Consider the following 18,447-nt stretch of genomic DNA (forward strand, 5'->3'; position numbering starts at 1 on the left):
CCTGGATCAAGCCCTGCATCAGGCTCCCTGCTCAGCGGGGAGTCTGCTTCTCCCTCTCCCACTCCCCCTGCTTGTGTTCCCTCTCTCACTGTCTCTCTCAATGTCAAATAAATAAATAAAATCTTTTTTTAAGAAAAAGAATTTCAAGCAGGGTCTCAAATCAATATTTCTAAACCCACGTTCATAGCAACGTTATTCACAATAACCAAACCACAGAAGCAACCCAAGTGTCCATCAATGGATAAATGGATAAGCAAAATGTGCTATATACATACAGTGGAATACTATTCAGCCTTAAGAAGGAAGGAAATTCTGATATATACGATAGCATGGATAAACCTTGAGAACGTTATGCTAAGTGAAATAAGCCAGTCACAAAAAGAGGCATACTGTACGATTCCACTTACAGGAGAGACCTAGAATAGTCAAAATCATTGGGACAGAAGGTAGAATGGTGGTTGCCAGGGCCTGAGGGAGAGAGGAATGGGGGAATATTGTTTAATGGGTATATAGAAAGTTTCCGTTTTGCAAGATGAAGAAAGTTCTGGAGATGGATGGTGGTGATAGTTGCACAACAATGTGAAAAATACAAACTACAATATGCACCAAGTATATTGCTCATGCAACATTAGCAACCTATGAACTTGACCTATGAACCTATGAAATTGAACAAGGCGAATCAAGGTCCTGGAAGCCCCTATTTGGGAGGTAGGGGGAGATGAGCGCCACTGGGAAAGTTCCTCTCTCTGGCCTCATAGCTCAGCAGTCTCCAAGGAGGAAGGGCTGCCACCTGCACAGCATCCCTGTGACCCTCAGCAGGAGCCACACCAGCCAGCTATTGTCCACTGCTGGTCTGTTTTAGCATCATCCACCTGGCTGAGTAGGATGAGCCAGAGGAAAACAGAGAGACTTGAACGGTAACTTGGGAATGGTCAGAAATGAGAGTTTGGGTCATCTAGGGGCCACTGAAAGATTTCATGTAACGTATCTGTCCCCTGGCCCATATTAAACGGAGAGTTCCTCATGGCCAGAGTTCAGAACAAATCTCTCAGCATCATGGAGTTGTGACCTTCCCCATCATGTTGCTGTTTTGGCAGGCAGCACAATCATACTGAAAGATCTGTGTTAAAAGTTGATTTACTCAGGCCCTTGTTCCGCCTCTGACTCTCTCCCCTGTGCAGCCCCCACTCCCAAATGCACAGATACTGCCAATGAATGTCCCACTGAAGCCCCAGCAATTCATCTGAAAATACCCTCAGCGGTTTGCTTCTGTGGCAGCTCTCACTATGGACCAAGGCTTCCAACTTACCCACCAACAGCCCAGAGAAGATTCGAGAACTGCAAAATGCCACGGAACACCCTGACTCAAAAGTCAGCTTCCCTGAAACAGATGGGGTATGAGCAGGCTTCCCAAGTACTTCACATCCGGGGACCAACTCCTGCTCCCTGGCGGCCTGCCCTACCGTCAGAATAAACCAAGCAAGAAGGGGAAAGGAATCTTTCCTTTTCCAGATTCCAGATTCCTCGGGAATCTGCCGGCAACTGTCTCCCAGGGATTTCTTTTCATAATCTTGCTCCATGAGCAGTGGGTTACCAGAAACCCAATTTGGCTCTGCAGGAAAGTTCAAGATGGTAAGATATGGGTGAAGCCTGAGTGTTAGGATCACTCCACCTACCTTCACAGTTAGGGAAAGTCAGGCTGGCACCAGCCTCTTCCCAGAGCTCCATGCCAGAAGGCAGCCTGTGCCAAAACCCATGCCCAGAGACAGCATATCCTATGCACATAGTATATAATCAAAACAGAGTGAAAACATTCTCCCTCTAGTATGTTGAGTATATGCCCACTTCCCTCTGCTGGTTGGCTCCACTTGTTTTCCTTTTCCTGACCTCTCTTTAACTGGTTGTCTTTTCATATAAATTTCAAAGTTGGAGCCAAACAAGCTTTGATATCATACCAGAAAGGGCTCTTTAAGATACCATAGGAAAAAGAGATCGAGACACAGTAATTTCCACCCTGTATCCTATCATCTCATGCAGCTACCTTAAATGGTGCCTCTGGCTGTCCTCTGCATTGTGGTCTCTGCCTATGGGCTAACCAAAGCTCGGCCACTGCAGGGGTCCTGACAGCTTAAAGTCGCTCGAGCTTTGGATATAGTCAGAATCACAACGTGGTGACAATGTTTCCATGCTTGTTTAAAATAATGCTAGGGTACCTGGGTGGCTCAGTTGGTTGAGCGACTGCCTTCAGCTCAGGTCATGATCCCGGAATCCTGGGATCGAGTCCAGCGTCAGGCTCCCGGCTCGGCAGGGAGCCTGCTTCTCCCTCTGGCCCTCTCCCCTCTCATGCTGTTTCTCTCTCTTTCTCTCTCTCTCTCTCTCAAATAAATAAATAAATAAAATCTTAAAAAAATAAAATAAAATAAAATAATGCTAGAGTATCATTCAAAGTCTCAAAACTGCTGCAACCTTCCCTGGAGCTCTTGCCTTTAGCACACACTGGAGGATGGGATTTTTAGACATAAAATGTTCTTGGGCAAGTGTGATCACAGCATTGAGACATGGGTTAAACTGGACCAGTTCTAAGATCCTTTCAACTCATATATCTCGGGGTCTATGGGTCTTCAGTTCAAATGGAGGGGAGGCTAGGGGTCAGACTCAAGCAGCCTCGGGCAGGGAAGAAGTTACCCAAGAAATGACCAGATCTCGGGTCTCAAGATTTCCTGTTTGCAGACAGCAGAACTTGTTTTTTTCTTACTGTACATATCTAGCTTTATTTTTTCTATTAAACAGGGTCAAAAATTACACATTCACCCTTTTAATCATACAGTTTTGAATGTTTTGACAAGCACACTAAATACGTAACCACTACAATCAAGATATTAAACAGGTATATCATTCCCCCCCACCACCACCTAAAATTTCCCCAGACCACTTTGTAGTTGGTCCTAGTCTGGTTGGGCTGTTGTAGCAAAAAAAACCAGAGACTTGGTGGCTTATAAAGAACAGACACTTACTTCTCACAGTTCTGGAGCCCAGGAAGTCCAAGATCATGGCACTGGCAGATGTGGTGTATGGTGAGGGTCTCCTGGTTCACAGATGGCCATGTTTTCACTATGTTCTCACACAGTAGAGAGGGGCAAGGTAGCTTTCTCAGGCAGCTTTTTTTTTTTTTTAATAAACTCTATCCCCAACGTGGGGCTCAAACTCACGACTCCCAGATCGAGTTGCGTGCTCTACCAACTGGGCCAGGCACCCCTCAGGCTGCTTTTATAAGGGCACTAATCCCATTCATGAGGGCTCCACCCTTATGACCTAATCACCTCCCAAAGGCCCCAACTCCAAATACCATCACCTTGGGAGTTATATTTCAACACAGAAATTATGGAGGGACATAGACATTCAGATCATAGCAGTAGTCAACCTCTTTTCCCACCTCCAGGCCCTGGCAACCACTGCTTTTCCAGAACATCATAGCAATAAAATCATGCTCTATCCAGTCTTTTGAGTCTGGCTCCTTTCACTTACCATAAGGCATTGAAATTCAGCCATGTTACTGGAAATATCAGTAATGTGTTATTTTTAATTTTTGAATATAATTCCTTTTCTGGAATTATTTGCATTATTTCTATGTTTATCTTTTCATCACTTGAAGGACATTTTTTTCCTAGTTTTTAGTGATCACAAATAAAGCTGCCATAAAAATTCATGTACAGGTTTCGGCATGGACATAAATTTTCACTTCACTTGGGTAAATATCTGAGAGTGAGATCACTGCATCATATGGTAAGTATATATTGAACTTTATTCAAAACGGCCACATGGTTGTCCAAAGCAACTGTTCCATTTTGCATTCCATTTACTCTAGCTGGCCAGCACTCAGTGTTGTTAATTACAGTTTCTTTTGAAATATACAACAATTGTAGCAACATCCATGATAGTCAAACTATGGAAAGAGCCGAGATGTCCATCAACAGATGAATGGATAAAGAAGATGTGGTATATATACACACTGGAATATTATGCAGCCATCAAAAAAAAATGAAACCTTGCCATTTGCAACGACATGGATGGAACTAGAGGGTATTATGCTAAATGAAGTAAGTCAATCAGAGAAAGATAAGTATCATATGATCTCACTGATATGAGGAATTTGAGAAACAAGACAGAGGATCATAGGGGAAGGGAGGGGAAAATGAAACAAGACGAAACCAGAGAGGGAGACAAACTATAAGAGCCTCTTAATCTCAGGAAACAAACTGAGGGTTGCTGGAGTGGTGGGGGTAGGAGGGATGGGGTGGCTGGGTGGTGGACATTGGGGAGGGTATGTGCTATGGTGAGCACTGTGAATTGTGTAAGACTGAAGAATCACAGACCTGTACCCACGAAAAACATAATAATTATATGTTAATAAAAGAAAGAAAGAAATATACAACAATCTTGTTCGTTAGAAAAGGAAGCTGAGGAAGAATGAAGGGGGGTAAATCGGAGGGGGAGACGAACCATGAGAGATGATGGACTCTGAAAAACAAACTGAGGGTTCTAGAGGGGAGGGGGTGGGGGGATGGGTTAGCTTGGTGATGGGTATTAAAAAGGGCACGTTCTGCGTGGAGCACTGGGTGTTATGCACAAACAATGAATCATGGAACACTACATCAAAAACTAATGATGTAATGTATGGTGATTAACATAACAATAAAAAATTTAAAGAAAAAAAAAAGAAAAGGAAGCTGAACCAGCAAGACTGTGTGACTTATCCAGCTGATTGAATAGCTGGGCTAGAATTTGAACTCAGAACCCTAGATATTCCTAACCTAGGGGTAACCCAGTATTTTAACTGGCTTTAATCCAATCTCGTACATAGTTCCCTTTAGTCAAATAACTCAATAAGCCCAAAAAATAGCCCAATTAAAAAATGGGCACAGAATTTGAACAGCATTTCTTCAAAAGAGGTATACAAATGAACAATAAGCACATGGAAAGATGCTCAACGTTGTTAGTCATCAGGGATGCAAATTAAAACCACAAGGAAGTATCATTTCATATTGGCCAGGAGGGCTATAATAACAATAAAAAAAAAAAAAAAACCCAGAAACTAACAAGTGCTGGTAAGGATATAGAGAAATTGTAACCCTCATACATTGCTGGTGGGAATGTAAAATGGTGCAGTCACTTTGGAAAACAGTATGGAAGTCCCTCAAAATGTTAAACATAGCGTTACCAGATAACTCAGTAATTTCCACTCCTAGCTATATACCCAAGAGAACTGAAAACAGATCTTCATGCAAAAACTTGTATACAAATGTTCATAGCAGCACTGTTCATAATAGCCAAAAAGTGGAAACAACCCAAGTGTTCCTCAACAGATTAAAGGATAAACAAGATGTGGTATACCCAAGCAAGGGCATATTGTTCTGCCACGAAAAGGAATGGAGTTCTGATACGTACTACACATGAATGAACCTTGGTAACAGTATGCTAAGTGAAGTAAGCCAGATGCAAAAAGGCCATATGTTCCATGATTCTGTTTATATGAAATGTTCAGAGGAGGCAAACACACAAAGACAGAAAGTCAATTAGTGGTTGCAAGGTACTGGGGCAGGAGGAATAGAGGGTGACTGTTAATGGTATCGGGTTTCTTTTGGGGTGATGAACATGTTTTGGAACTACATAGAGAGATGATGGCTCAGCTTCGTGAATATATTAAAAACCACTGAGTTATATGTACCAAATCATACCTTTGATATGTGAACTACATCTTAATAAAGCTGTTATTTAAGAGAAAAAATGTCTATTTGTCAATATCCCAACTTCGGGAAAAGCAATGGGTGCGGAAGGCACGATGAGGCAAGAACCAAACTTGGGGATGAAGGACTCAACTTCACCCCATATTTGCTCTGTGGTCTTGTAAAAGTCCCCTTAACCCCTCTGATACTTGGTTTCCTAATTTGAAATATGGGAAAAATGTATCTGCTTCAAAGTGTTTTTGTATAGGTCAGATAAGATAATATCTAGAAAAGCATCTTTTAACCTACAAATTGCTATTTCAATGTCAGCTATAATGCTAAGGTCTTGAATTTTTCTCTGAAGTGGTAATTCTCTTTCTGTAAGAGTTGAGCTGCTTAAGAGTAGCCTCGTTGGTTTTGTAGACTCTGTTCCTTCCCCCTGGCCCTCAGCGCTTAACAGTGTTCAGTATAGTAAACACTCCATCAACTTATTGAACATTTGAGCAGCAGTGTCGCCCCGGGGCTATAAACATAGGGTTTAATTGTCCCCTCAGGAAGGTCAGTTGAGTGGGTTGGGGGTAGGAGACAGATATCTGAATTTATAAGTATGCACACAGACATGTAATTGTAGTCAGATGAGCAGGTGATCGTGTGTACACATCCAACCTATGTCTCCTGGAGGTAAAAGATGAGGATTTGATGGGTTGGGGAATCTGTGTCTCCCGTCATTGAATCCTGCAGGCTTCCAGTAGAAGGAAAGGGTTGAACATGGTTCAAAAATATTTCTAAAGATTCATGATGTTAGCTATTTAAGGAAATACAAACATCACTAACATAGGATTGCTAATTGAATGGGAACTTGAAAAATACCACATTTGTGCAGCAAGGGTCCATTCTTAGCTCACTCTCTTTCCTGGTAACCTCTCGATTATTTTGTCTTAAAAACCCTAATAAAAACATCATGTAATTACCTCCAGTGCTGTGTTCAAAGCAAAGCAACAGAGTGGATCAGCCATGTATTTTCTCAGTTATTCATAGGGCTAAAGCCCCACGAGGGAGGCATTAGGTGGACCTACTTCTCTTAGGTCATATGTTGTTTATAATGGGTTTCTGAAAATCCAGTTGTCTTTTCTTAGGACCCCAGGATGTTATGACCAAAAACATACATTTCAGAACCTCTCCACCTTCCAAAGCCCTGCTCAAAAGTTTTGCTGCTCCTCTGGATTCTCAATATTGAAATATTTCCATTGATGATTATTCGGCATAACAAGTTTCAAAACCTTGGTATTTGGAATAGCTTGCTAATGTTTTCTTAAATTACATCCTCTTGTGGGTCCATAAAATCCTGTAGTTATTACAAATAAATAAATGGAGTTTCTCTTCATGATGTAAACCAGGTTTCAATGAAGTCATTGAGGGGAAGTTTGGTTTGGATGACAGCAGCGACTACCCGGGGCAAGCTCTGCTTTCCGCTCGCTGGGGGCTGGAGACGCCGGTCAGCAGCGGCTCTCAGGCGACCAAGGAGAGCAAACTCCTGCTGTTTCATTTCTTGTTGTAACTTCCAGCAGGAAACTCAATATTTTAAAACTCTCCTTTTTCCTAAAGTCCTCTGCATGTGGCGAGCAGGGCCCAGCCACCCTGGAGCTGCTAGAAGAGAGAGGGTGTATTGGTGCTCATTACTCCCAACCCCACCACAGTGCAGACCAAGCTTGAAGTCCTAGGGCAATCCCGCAGCGTGTTGGCACCCCCAGTGCTGATGGCCCTTGCCCTAAGTCACAAGGCCCCAGCCTTCCCCAAGCACAGTGGGAGATCCATTACTCAGGAAGGAGAGGTGGGACGCAGAGGCTGGCTCCCAGGGGAGCAGCAAACTCTCAAGGCCATGTCCTGGGTATACTTCTGGGACACAACCTGGGAGGTAGAGGCTCTTGTGGACCCACCTCATGGGGAGTGGTAAGCAGGCAGTGTTCTGGGTTCCTGCAGGCAGCCCCACTCTCCGCTGTGGCATGAGGCAGAGTGGACCCTAATGTCAACGTGGAAGGAATTGCCACTCACGTACACAGTTCGGGTCCAGAGAGCTGTCTCACAGCATTCCTTGGCTGGGCAATTTCCTTCTTGCTTCTTTAAATATAAGGCAGGGTCTCCTCTGTGTGGGGCCTCTTTCCCACCTCTCCCCGACAAATGCTTCTCCTGTGCACAGAGTGATAGGGGAATATACTTTTTAAATAATAACAGAGGAGTGTTGTCTAAGATTTGGGGCGTGATTTAGAAACAGAAATATAAGGGCACTGCTGCTGTCTCGGTGATATGTGTAGATTGTCGAGCTTCTTCATTCTTTTCCTTACTCATATGGTGGAAAATGCTACCTTATAAGGGTGTCGAAAAGCTCCTGGACTCAGGGTTCTACCTTTAGATTGCCTTCAACTTTGCATCTGTAGCTAAATGGAAATTAACCAGAGCTAGATGGTGTAAGGCCATCAAGTGGCTTCAGAGTCAAAGGCTGATTTTAAGTGAGGAGTCTGCCCTTGTGCTAGTCCATAACCAAGTGAGAGAAAGAGAAAGGAAGATGCCAAATTCACCAGTGCTCCTCCTCTCTCAACATTAATGCACCTACTCGGACTCAGTAGAAAGTGAGAGGCAATGCTGTGTCATGGTTAGGACCATGTGCCCTGAAATCAGGGACACTTGTGCTCAAATCCCTACTCTGCACATTTGACACCATTATCTTGGGAAACTCACCATATTGAGCCTCAGATTGCAAATCTCCAAGACAGGGATCAACACTACCTACCCCACGTTGGTGGGTGAAGTTTGATAGCATGTTTAAAACAACTGGTACATGGTAGGCCCCCAGTGGTCAGTCACTAAGATACACTTCACCTTAGAGTTCAGCTTAGCCACCTACCCAGGAACAGTGGCTTTATGCCATAATATGCATTGCCTTCCCTCCTCTAGAGTGTAAGACCCTCTAGAGTGTAAGATTTTCATTTCCTTTATTTACAACCGTTTCTTTAGTACCTACAACAATGTTTGCAACCTATGAGGTGCTCAAGAAATAAAGTCACTCATTCATTTGGTTCATGCAACAAATTTTCATTAAATACCTACTTTGTGCCAGGCAACATGCAAGACTCAAAATAATAGGTCCCTTGAGGGACCATGAGATTCCATCTTGTGTAGAGATGTGAAGCTCAGGCAAAAGAACGAAAGGTTGCTTTCAGGGGGTGCCCAAGTGCAACACTGGGTGGCATGAGGACTAATAGAGAATTTCACATGACAAGGAGTTTATGGGATGAGTGGGTCAGGTCACAAGAAGCAGGTGTGGAGCTGGACCTCCAGCCTCCTCCTGAAAAGGCACCAACAAAGCACACCACAGAAGGCTCAGCTACATGGGTCTCTTTACAAGTTCAAGAAGATTATTTCTGAGGTCTGGTAATATGCTCACAAGTTTCTGAGAAATTAATAATTCTGTTTTTCATTCTGATTGTTGACAAAAGAAAAAGCTCCATGTCTTGATATATACTGATCAGCACTCCCATAAACTTACGAATAAAGAAGAAAACTCAATCTCACATGAGAAATTTTCTGCCCCTGGAAAATCTGCAGAATGACCAAAGGAGAGGATAAACTGATCTTGAACTTCATGTATTGACATTTTATAGCCCTCAGCCCCCCTGCCCCTCGTTGGTTTTTAGAATGTTCCTGCCTTCACCTTATAAGGTCTGAGAGCCGAGAGGCCTCTTTCTACTTTTCCCTAATATGAGACTCTTGCCTTTTTCCTTGATTCTTTGATTTCCTCCTCTTCCTGACAAGAACATCACTGGGTCCCAAACTCCACAGGCTGAGCCACAGGGGGAGTTGGAACTCAGTGGGATAGAGGCACTCCTGCAAAGTCCCTTGTGTTTCCTGCTGGTGTGCCTCCTCTCCCCGCAGCCCTCTGTCTCACCCCCATACCTGCCTGAGAAATGGCCAGGGTGAAGCCCATGAAACCACATCTATGTGTACTGCCTGGGTGCTTACCCACCACCACAAGAAGCCCAAGGTCCCAAGCCGCCCTCTCACTAGGACTCATTCCCACAGAGCCAGGTGTATCCTGCAACTCCCAGACATCTCCACCCAATGCCCTCTGGAATTCACAGCCAACCATCAACAGAATCCCCAGCACCCTCTGCTGCTTCTCTGAAGTTTCCTTCACCTTCTGCCTCAGATGGGAGCCTGAACTCCTCTGAGGGAACTGCTTCCCTACAGTCCACCCAGGGGTTCTGGAGCAGGGATAGATGTCCTCCTTGCTCCTCTTCTTCCTTTCCAGAGCATTATCTTTCCTTCTCCTTCAAACATCAGATTGTGGCCTTCAGGTCATTCCTGAAAGATTTTGCCCCAGGTTCACAATCTCTCTCTGCAACACCACTCTTGCCCTTAGTTCCTTGATTTCCTCTCTTCCAGTGATGTCCTATGTGTACCTCTGGTACTAAGTCCCCATATTCTCAATTTCAATCTTCCCACTTTCCAATCACCACTCCTATGTTTCTAGCTCATACCTCTACTCCTCTAACACCAATAACTCCTGGAATCCACCACAATCCTCAACCCATTTCCCTTCTCACTGCCCCTCATCTGCCACATAGCCTCACCTCCCTCCTTACCCAGCATGGACTCCACGGTGTGTCTTACACCCTAACTCCCTCGCCCCTCACCTTGCTTAAGGCTCAACAGGAAAAAGCCCAACCCTGTTAAATCCAATACTCCACCCACTGAGCATGTGCTCTCAAGCAAGTAAAACATATCATATTATCTTATATTTTATTTTCCAAGAAAAAATGTCTAAGACAAGGATCGCAGCACAAGTAGTTTTTTGGGAGATGATCCTAAGAAACTTCAGTAGAAGAGTCAGGAAGTAAGACGGGGGATGAAAGAAAACCAATAAAGGGTCACTAATAAGCAAGTTATCTCTGTGGCCAACTGGGGAATCCCACGGAGGAATGCTGCAGGACGTGAATATGCCTTAGGATTCTCCCAACTGAATGCTCCAGGAGCTGGGGTATTCACCCACCAAAGATCTGTCCATCATTGGTTGAGAGCCACTTCAGAAAGGCAGTCTTCAGCACATCCTGCTAACACAGGGTTCACGCAGGGCATGCTCCCACAGCCAGAACAAAGCCCTCAGGCAGAGCATTGGAAATGTGCATAGTCATGGTGGGAAGGTGAGCGCCAACAGGATGCCCACCCCTCCAGCAGCTTCTGCACTTAACTGACCAGTTTCCAACCCAGATAGGACATTAGTGCTGCCTGACAATCTTGTAGCATTTCTCTAGTCAACTCTGTCCCTGTCGCACATTCCCGGGAGACTCTTTTTCATCCTCTTCCTCGCTCCTTGAACTTCCAAGGCCCCCTCGGCCTTTGACCTTGCCTCCTCCCTCACTGCAATAACCAAAACCATCAGAAGACAACTGCACGCTCTCCCATCAGCACACCTACTCTAACTGTACCTGTATCTATTTTCTCTGCCATCCTCCTATTGACTGTGGATGAGCTCAGCACCACCATCTCCAAGCCCACCCCCAGCACACCATCAGTCCCCTCCCTTTTCCCCACTCAAGGTGAGCACCTCTGCACTTCCTTGCCCTGCCTACCTCCATCTGTGTTCCCGTACCAGCCGCCAGACATACTGTAACTTCTCCCACCACAAAACAAAACAAAACAAAACAAAACAAAACAAAACAAAACAAAACAAAACAAAAACAAAACCCAGAGACCAACCCAATACTGCCCATTTCTTACTCTCCTTTATAGCAAAACTCCTGAAAGATTTGTGTATTCCGGCTGTCTCTAATTCCTTTTTTCCCATTCACCTTATTTAATTTAGAAACACTTTTTATTATGAAAGCTTTCAAGCATCCATAAAAATACAGAATGTTATAATGAATCCCATAATTACATCACCCAGATTTAGTAATTCTGAATGTGATACTTACTTGCTTCCTCCCTTTTTCCCTTGCTGAAGTATTTTATTTTTTTTTAAAGATTTTTATTTATTGGGAGAGAGAGAGCATGAGAGGGAGGAAGGTCAGAGGGAGAAGCAGACTCCCTGCTGAGCAGGGAGCCCGATGCGGGACTCGATCCTGGGACTCCAGGATCATGACTTGAGCCCAAGGCAGTCGCTTAACCAACTGAACCACCCAGGCGCCCTCCCTTGCTGAAGTATTTTAAAGCAAGTCACAGATAACATGACATTTCACTCTTAAATACTTTAGAATGCATCTGTTAAAAAATGAAGAGTTTTCTTACATAACTTTAATAATATGTAAGAATAATAATGTAACAGTATTGAAATAAATATTATGTGATGATAATTCTACCTCTTTTCTCTTAAAACCAATCCACTCTGCGCAGGGTTTTTGTCCCCACTATTTCACATAAAATTTTCTTACCTTATTCATGACCAATAAGCCCAATGGCCATTTCTCACCGGTAGGATGACCAACCAAGCCAGTTTGCTTGGGATTAAGCAATTTCTTAGAACACAGGACTTTCAGTGCTAAAACAGGGAGAGTCCTGGGCAAATCAGGACAGTTGGTTGCCCTGTTTCTCAGTTTTTATCTTTCTCAACCTTTCAGGAGCAACTGACAGAGATGATTACCCCTTTCTTCTTGAACAACACTCTTTTCTTCTCTGTTAGGACACCACCACTCTCCCTTGGTTGTCCCCCCTCCCTCTCTGGTCACTGTGCATCTGCCTAATCTGGGAAGTCCGCCTCTCCCTCTGCCCCTCCCCCTGCTTGTGCTCTCTCTCACTCTCGCTCTCTTTCTCAAATAAAATCTTTAAAAAAAATTATTCACAATCCAACTACTCACTGTCTCCACTTGCTCAAATTATTGCAATAGCCTCCTAACTGGTGTCACTATGTGAGTCAATGATCCTTTGTACCATACTAAAATGCTAAGATTTTTATGTCCTTATGTTAAAGCTTGAGAAATGGTAAGAATCATGTCTTAACAGAGATGTGAAAGTATCTCCCCATGAATCTACCCTAGAGGAATATATTAGGTCATAGGCATAACATTGACTCTCCTTTAATGTTTGATTTTACAAAGAATCTATCCTAGGCTGTGTCTAGAGATCCATAATTAAAAGATTGAGTTGTCCAGGACTGCAAAATACTTCTATATTTCACTATTTTTTAAAAGAAGCTATACTGTACATGAAACAAATAATTGGGTCAGTGCCACTTCAATCCTGTTTATACTGACAGACTTTAAGTATTTTTAGAATATTTTATAAACTTGTATTAAAATGCATGATTCTGGTATTAAGAAACCAAAGAAAAGGAGGGAAACCTGCATAATTGGCCTCTACTCAAAGTGCCTATTCCTTGAAGCCAAAGCTTTTTCCAGAGGTAGGGGTGTATCATCTTAACAACCATTCTTCTGTTTCTGTTACTAACAGTACTTCTCACAAACTGATTTCTCTGTTATCCCTGCAAATCATTAATTTTAGCATTGCACTATGGTCTTTATTTCAGAAACCTTTTTTTTTTTAAAGACTCAATCCCAATTTTTAGAGGAATTCCTTAAAAACTAACCTGACAATTGTTTCATTGCCATGAAACGTAATATGTTTCTAATTATCTTTCCCCAGAAGCTCTCCAGCAAACACAGCTGCTATTATTCATAATTCTCAATAATCAATAAAATGTTGGCCAAGCACTTTATTACTAAGAGTACATGCAAAGAGGCATGGAGAATGTTATCTGTGGTGTAGCCACCAAGAATCCTAGTGGATTACCTACTGCCACCACAAAACCGTGCTAAACGCTGTAGAGACGACCAGGCTTCCCTGCTAAAACCTTGCTGACTTGCTCTGCACATCTGAAAAGCTGAGCTAATCATCTGGGAAACCCGCGGGGAATGAGCAGCTCCTTGAGTAAGGCCGCAGCGTCTTCCGCCGTACAGATGTCCGCCTCCCCCTGAGGAGGAGGCATTTCCCAGAGAGGGAGCATTGCCCGCCTCCTCCCTCTGGAGACCGAGCCGATTGCACCTTCGCCCTCGCACCTCCTGCGTTCTCCCCAGTTCCCCAAAGTCACGACTTGCCTCTGGGCGCAACTCCCCTGGCTCCGATGCACGTAATCGCTGCTAAATCTTCCGAGGCCGCCGTGCTAACCGTGATCTCTTCCACAGTGTGAAGGGACTCGCACCAATTCCTCACTGCCTGCTGAACTGTACCCCGTGTTTGGTCAACCATATCCTTCAGGGCGCGTGAGCTGTTGTAAAACTGAAAACGTGGTCCAGCATGATCCGCGCCTTTGTTTCTTCGGAACGGGTCCACCACGATCGTGGTAGACCTTTTTCAGCCATTAGGGTCCCGCACTGTTGAGAAGAACACGAGTGGCAGGAGAGGCCACAGCAAGGCGAACAGCCCACTTACCAATATTGCCAAACACCGAACTCGCCCCGGGCCGACTGGGCCGACTGCGCGCGCAGGCTGCTGGGCTGCTGCTCCGTGGGGGCTATGCTGTTCCCATGGGCTAACAGCATGTTGAATGGGCAGAATAGACTCTGGGGACGTTGTGCGTGCATCGTGAGTCTTGTGCCCCCCCTTCTCCCACCTGAAGGGCTCATCACCTATTAAATCTTTTGACAGGAGAAAATGGCTGAAGAGCCTCCACAAAGAAGGTTTATCCAGCCTGCCTTACCTAATTTGATTCCGTCACTGTAGAAATGCTCCATGTTCTAGCTCACTTTGTCTCCACAGAAACAGTCAAGTCTGCACAACCAAGCTGGGCAAGAGAGCCAGCAGCAGTTTCAGACATTCCTTTACCTCATATCCAGATAGCCCCTTTGCCAGAATTCCCATAAAATTAGTCTCATTATAAACACACAATCCTTTCACTACAGAGAACTGGCCACCCTCATTCAGAGAGAAGCTGTTGTTCAGTTTAGTTTATTTCCAGAGATTTTTCTGTCAATCAAATGAAAGAAACGGTGGTTGGTTTTTGTCTACCTAGTATCTGTGCCCTTTTCTTAATTAGCACTCTGATCTCTTTTGGGGGAAATACCTCTTCCCCCTTTGGGTAGTTTTGGGGGACTACCACTTCCTGTCACAGAAGCTGAGAGACTAGATACTATTTTTCTCATCATCTTAGCACTGGCAGTGGCATATCTGCAGTAAAAACTCAACCAATTGGGGGGCGCCTGGTTGGCTCAGTCGGTTAATCGGCTGCCTTCAGCTCAGGTCATGATCCCAGGGTTCTGGGATCAAGCCCAAAGTCGAGGCTCCCTGCTCAGCAGGGAGTTGGCTTCTCCCTCTCCCTCTGCTGCTCTGCCTAATTGTGCTATCTGTCAAATAAATAAATAAAATCTAAAAAAAAAAAAACTCAACCAACTGGATGGTTCGAATCTTGAGTGACCCAAGCATGGCAGCTTGGCCTTATCCAGACTGTTACAGCTGTGGCATCATTTCCAGTCTGCAGGCTTCCTCATTCTGGAGCAGTCTTGGTGTCCAACTGTCTCCCAGCCTGGTCCTTCAGGCTCCCTGTCAGTCTGTGAACACCAGAGAGCCGCTGATAAATCCCCCTTTTCTTGGGTCATCCAGAATCTCTGCCTGTTTCTTACACCATAGCACTCTGACTAACCCACTCACACAAATGAGGAAAACATACTTCTGACCCCATGAACACCTTCTCTTCGGCCTGCAGGAGTTAGCTCAGTAAGTTACTAATTATTGGGGTTCTGTGTTTCCATTAATTGTGCAGATAGGTGGCCAGGCCTGCTCTCCCGGCCTCCTTGTGGTCTACACAATGGCAGTATTCTGATGTGAATCACTGGAATATTTCTTACCCACTTGACCATTCTGGGCTCTATCTGTCAATTTTAAAAAAGTAAATCCAGAGCCTCTGTTTTTATTCGGGTCCAGATGAGACAGCACTACTTGAGTCACACCATGTTTCAGCATGTCTGCTCGAAAGCCTTTGGTGGGTTGTGATTTCCCTCTCCCTCCCAGAACGAATATTCTAAAAAGATTCCCATTGTATCTGCCTTCAGAGTCATCTGTGGGGGAAAAAATGCTCCTGGATGTGCTTATTTGAAATGGGCTAGAGATGAACGAGGGTTGGGAATGCCCAGATTGAGGCCCCTACAGCAGGCAGGAAAGCTCATTCACCCAGAGAGCAGAGCACAAAGTCATGGGTGAGAGGTGGGCAGCGGGGGACAGGAGCCTTGCAGCCAGGGGACCTCAGTGAGTGGCCACAATGAGTGTCTGAGCTGCCACTTCGATGAGGTTTATAGCCTGAGAAATCCTCGCACTTGTAGCTGGATTAGATGTGTGGATTCCACACAAGGGGCCCGAGGGTGGTGCTTGGGTCCCCATGATAGAGGCATCTCTTTACTCCAAGGCTTTGGCTTATGACCATGAGCAGAAATGACAGCAGCAAAACACAAAACAAACAAGCAAACAAAAACAGATGGTCCAAGCTGGCATTTTGCTGAGCCTCATTTATCATTCAAGTGCCTTAAACCAGCCTCCCTGGTGCTTTCCAGCAGCTAGGAAATCCAGCTTCCACAGGGAGTGGCTCACAGGAGCTGTGTTCCCAGAGACAGGGTGGTGATTTGAGATCTCTGTCTAGATCAATCAAGCCGGAAGACCAAATGCATAGTGCACACACAAAAAGGAATATTCAGAACTGAATACCCATTTGAGTCTCTATGGATGGACACTGAAGTGCAGTGATGTGGCTGGAAGATAGAAGAAAAGAATAAAGAGCCAACAGATGAGTCCAAACAGCAGGTCTGGGGTGTGTAAATATTTGAACAAGGTTCCCAGGTGGCTCAGGGAGGGAGGAGAGAAGGAAAGGGGGCTGCTACTTCCTGCAGACTTGAATTCATTACTTCTTTTTTTACTTGCATTTTTTAATTGAGATAAAATTCACCATTTTCAAGTGTACAATTCAGTGAGTTTTTGTGTATTCACAATGTTGAGGAACCATCACCACTCTCTAATTCCAGAATACTTCCATCACTCCAGGAAGAAATCCCATACCCATTAGCAGTCACTCCCCATTGTCCCTTCCTCCAGCTCTAGGCAATCACAAATCTACTTTCAGACTCTATAGATTTGCCTATTCTGGATATTTCATCTGAACGGAATCATATGGTATGTGGCCTTTTGTGTCTGGCTTCTTCCACTTAGCACGTTCCCAAGGTTCACCCATGTTATAGCATGTGTCAGAGCTTACTCTTTTTATAGCTGAATACTATTCCAGGGTGTGGACGTACCACATTTGTTGAGCCATTCGCCACTTGATGAACATACAGATTGCTTTCACGTTTCAGCTACTATGAATAGTGTTGCTGTGAACATTTGTGTGTACGTTTTTATGTGAAGCTATGTTTTCAGTTCTCTTGGGTATATACCTAGGAGTGCAACGGCTGGGTCATAGACTCCGTTACTTCTTGAAATTCTTAACCTCGATGCAGCGGCATGAGGCGACACGGCAACAGTACTGTCCTTGCTGCCATGCTCTTGGATATGAGATGCCATGTGATGGTGTGGTGTGAACTTTGGTGCCTGCAAGAATGTGGTGGCAACCACAGTTACTCCCTAAAAAGTGGAAGTGGAAGGTGATGAAGCAAAGGGAGCCAGGCTAGAGTCAGAGGAGCCTTGCGGGGGACATCCCTTGCCCCCTGCTGTCAGCTCAGCTCCTCCCTAGAGCCTGCTGTCCCATCCACATTCCGGCCACTGCCGCCCTTCCCAGAGGCACTAACATGGGTCAGGTAGTCAAGTGAATTGGAGCAAAGAATCAAGAAGAGTTTTTAAGGTACTACCCTGATGTCTTAGTTGGGCTGCTATAACAAACAACCATAGATTATGAGTCTTATAAACAGCAGAAGTTTACTTCTTGCAGTTCTGGAAGGTGAAAGCCTGAGGTCAGGGTGCCAGCAAGGTCGGGTTCTGGTGACAGCCCTCTCCCAGGTCACAGACTGCCATTTTCTCCCTGAGACCCCACATGACAGAGGGAGCTCTCTTTGGTCTCTTTTACGAGGGCATTGATCCTACTCATGGCTCCCAGCCCCGTGACCTAATCACTTCCCAAAGGCCCCACCTCCAAATGTCCTCACACTAAGGGTTAAGTTTCAACACATGGATTTGGGGGTGGGGGTGGGGAATGGGGACACATTCATTCTACAGCACCTGGGAAATTTATTTACTTTTAAGTCTTTATTCCCTCTGCTCCTCCCCTACCCCCCTCCCGCCCTGCCTGTGCTCTCTCTCTCTCTCTATCAAATAAATAAAATCTTTAAAAAAGGGGGCGGGGGGAAGGGCGCCTGAGTGGCTCAGTCGGTTAAGCGTATGCCTCTGGCTCAGGTCATGATCCCAGAGTCCTGGGATTGAATCCCATGTCAAGCTCCCTACTCAGCGGGGACTCTGCTTCTCCCTCTCGCTCTGCCCCTCCCCCCCCCCACCCCGCTCATGCTCTCTCTCTCAAATAAATAAAGTCTTTTAAAAAAATAAAAGTCTTTCTACCCTTTATCATTATGTTTTGTGGTAAGAGTCAGAGAACTACTAGTCTGAACCCCCTGCCAACACTGCTTTGGTCCATGTCGTGCCCAGCGTTCCTCCTGAGACAAGAGGGATTTAGTGATGCTCCCAGCACCTCCTGTAGGAATGCACGCTATGGTATTCCTGAACTACTGTGATCCATCTTCTTCTGTGCCTTCCTCTCCCTCCCGTCTGC

The sequence above is a fragment of the Zalophus californianus genome, chromosome 5, assembly GCF_009762305.2.
Source record: "Zalophus californianus isolate mZalCal1 chromosome 5, mZalCal1.pri.v2, whole genome shotgun sequence".
Lineage (NCBI taxonomy): Eukaryota > Metazoa > Chordata > Mammalia > Carnivora > Otariidae > Zalophus > Zalophus californianus.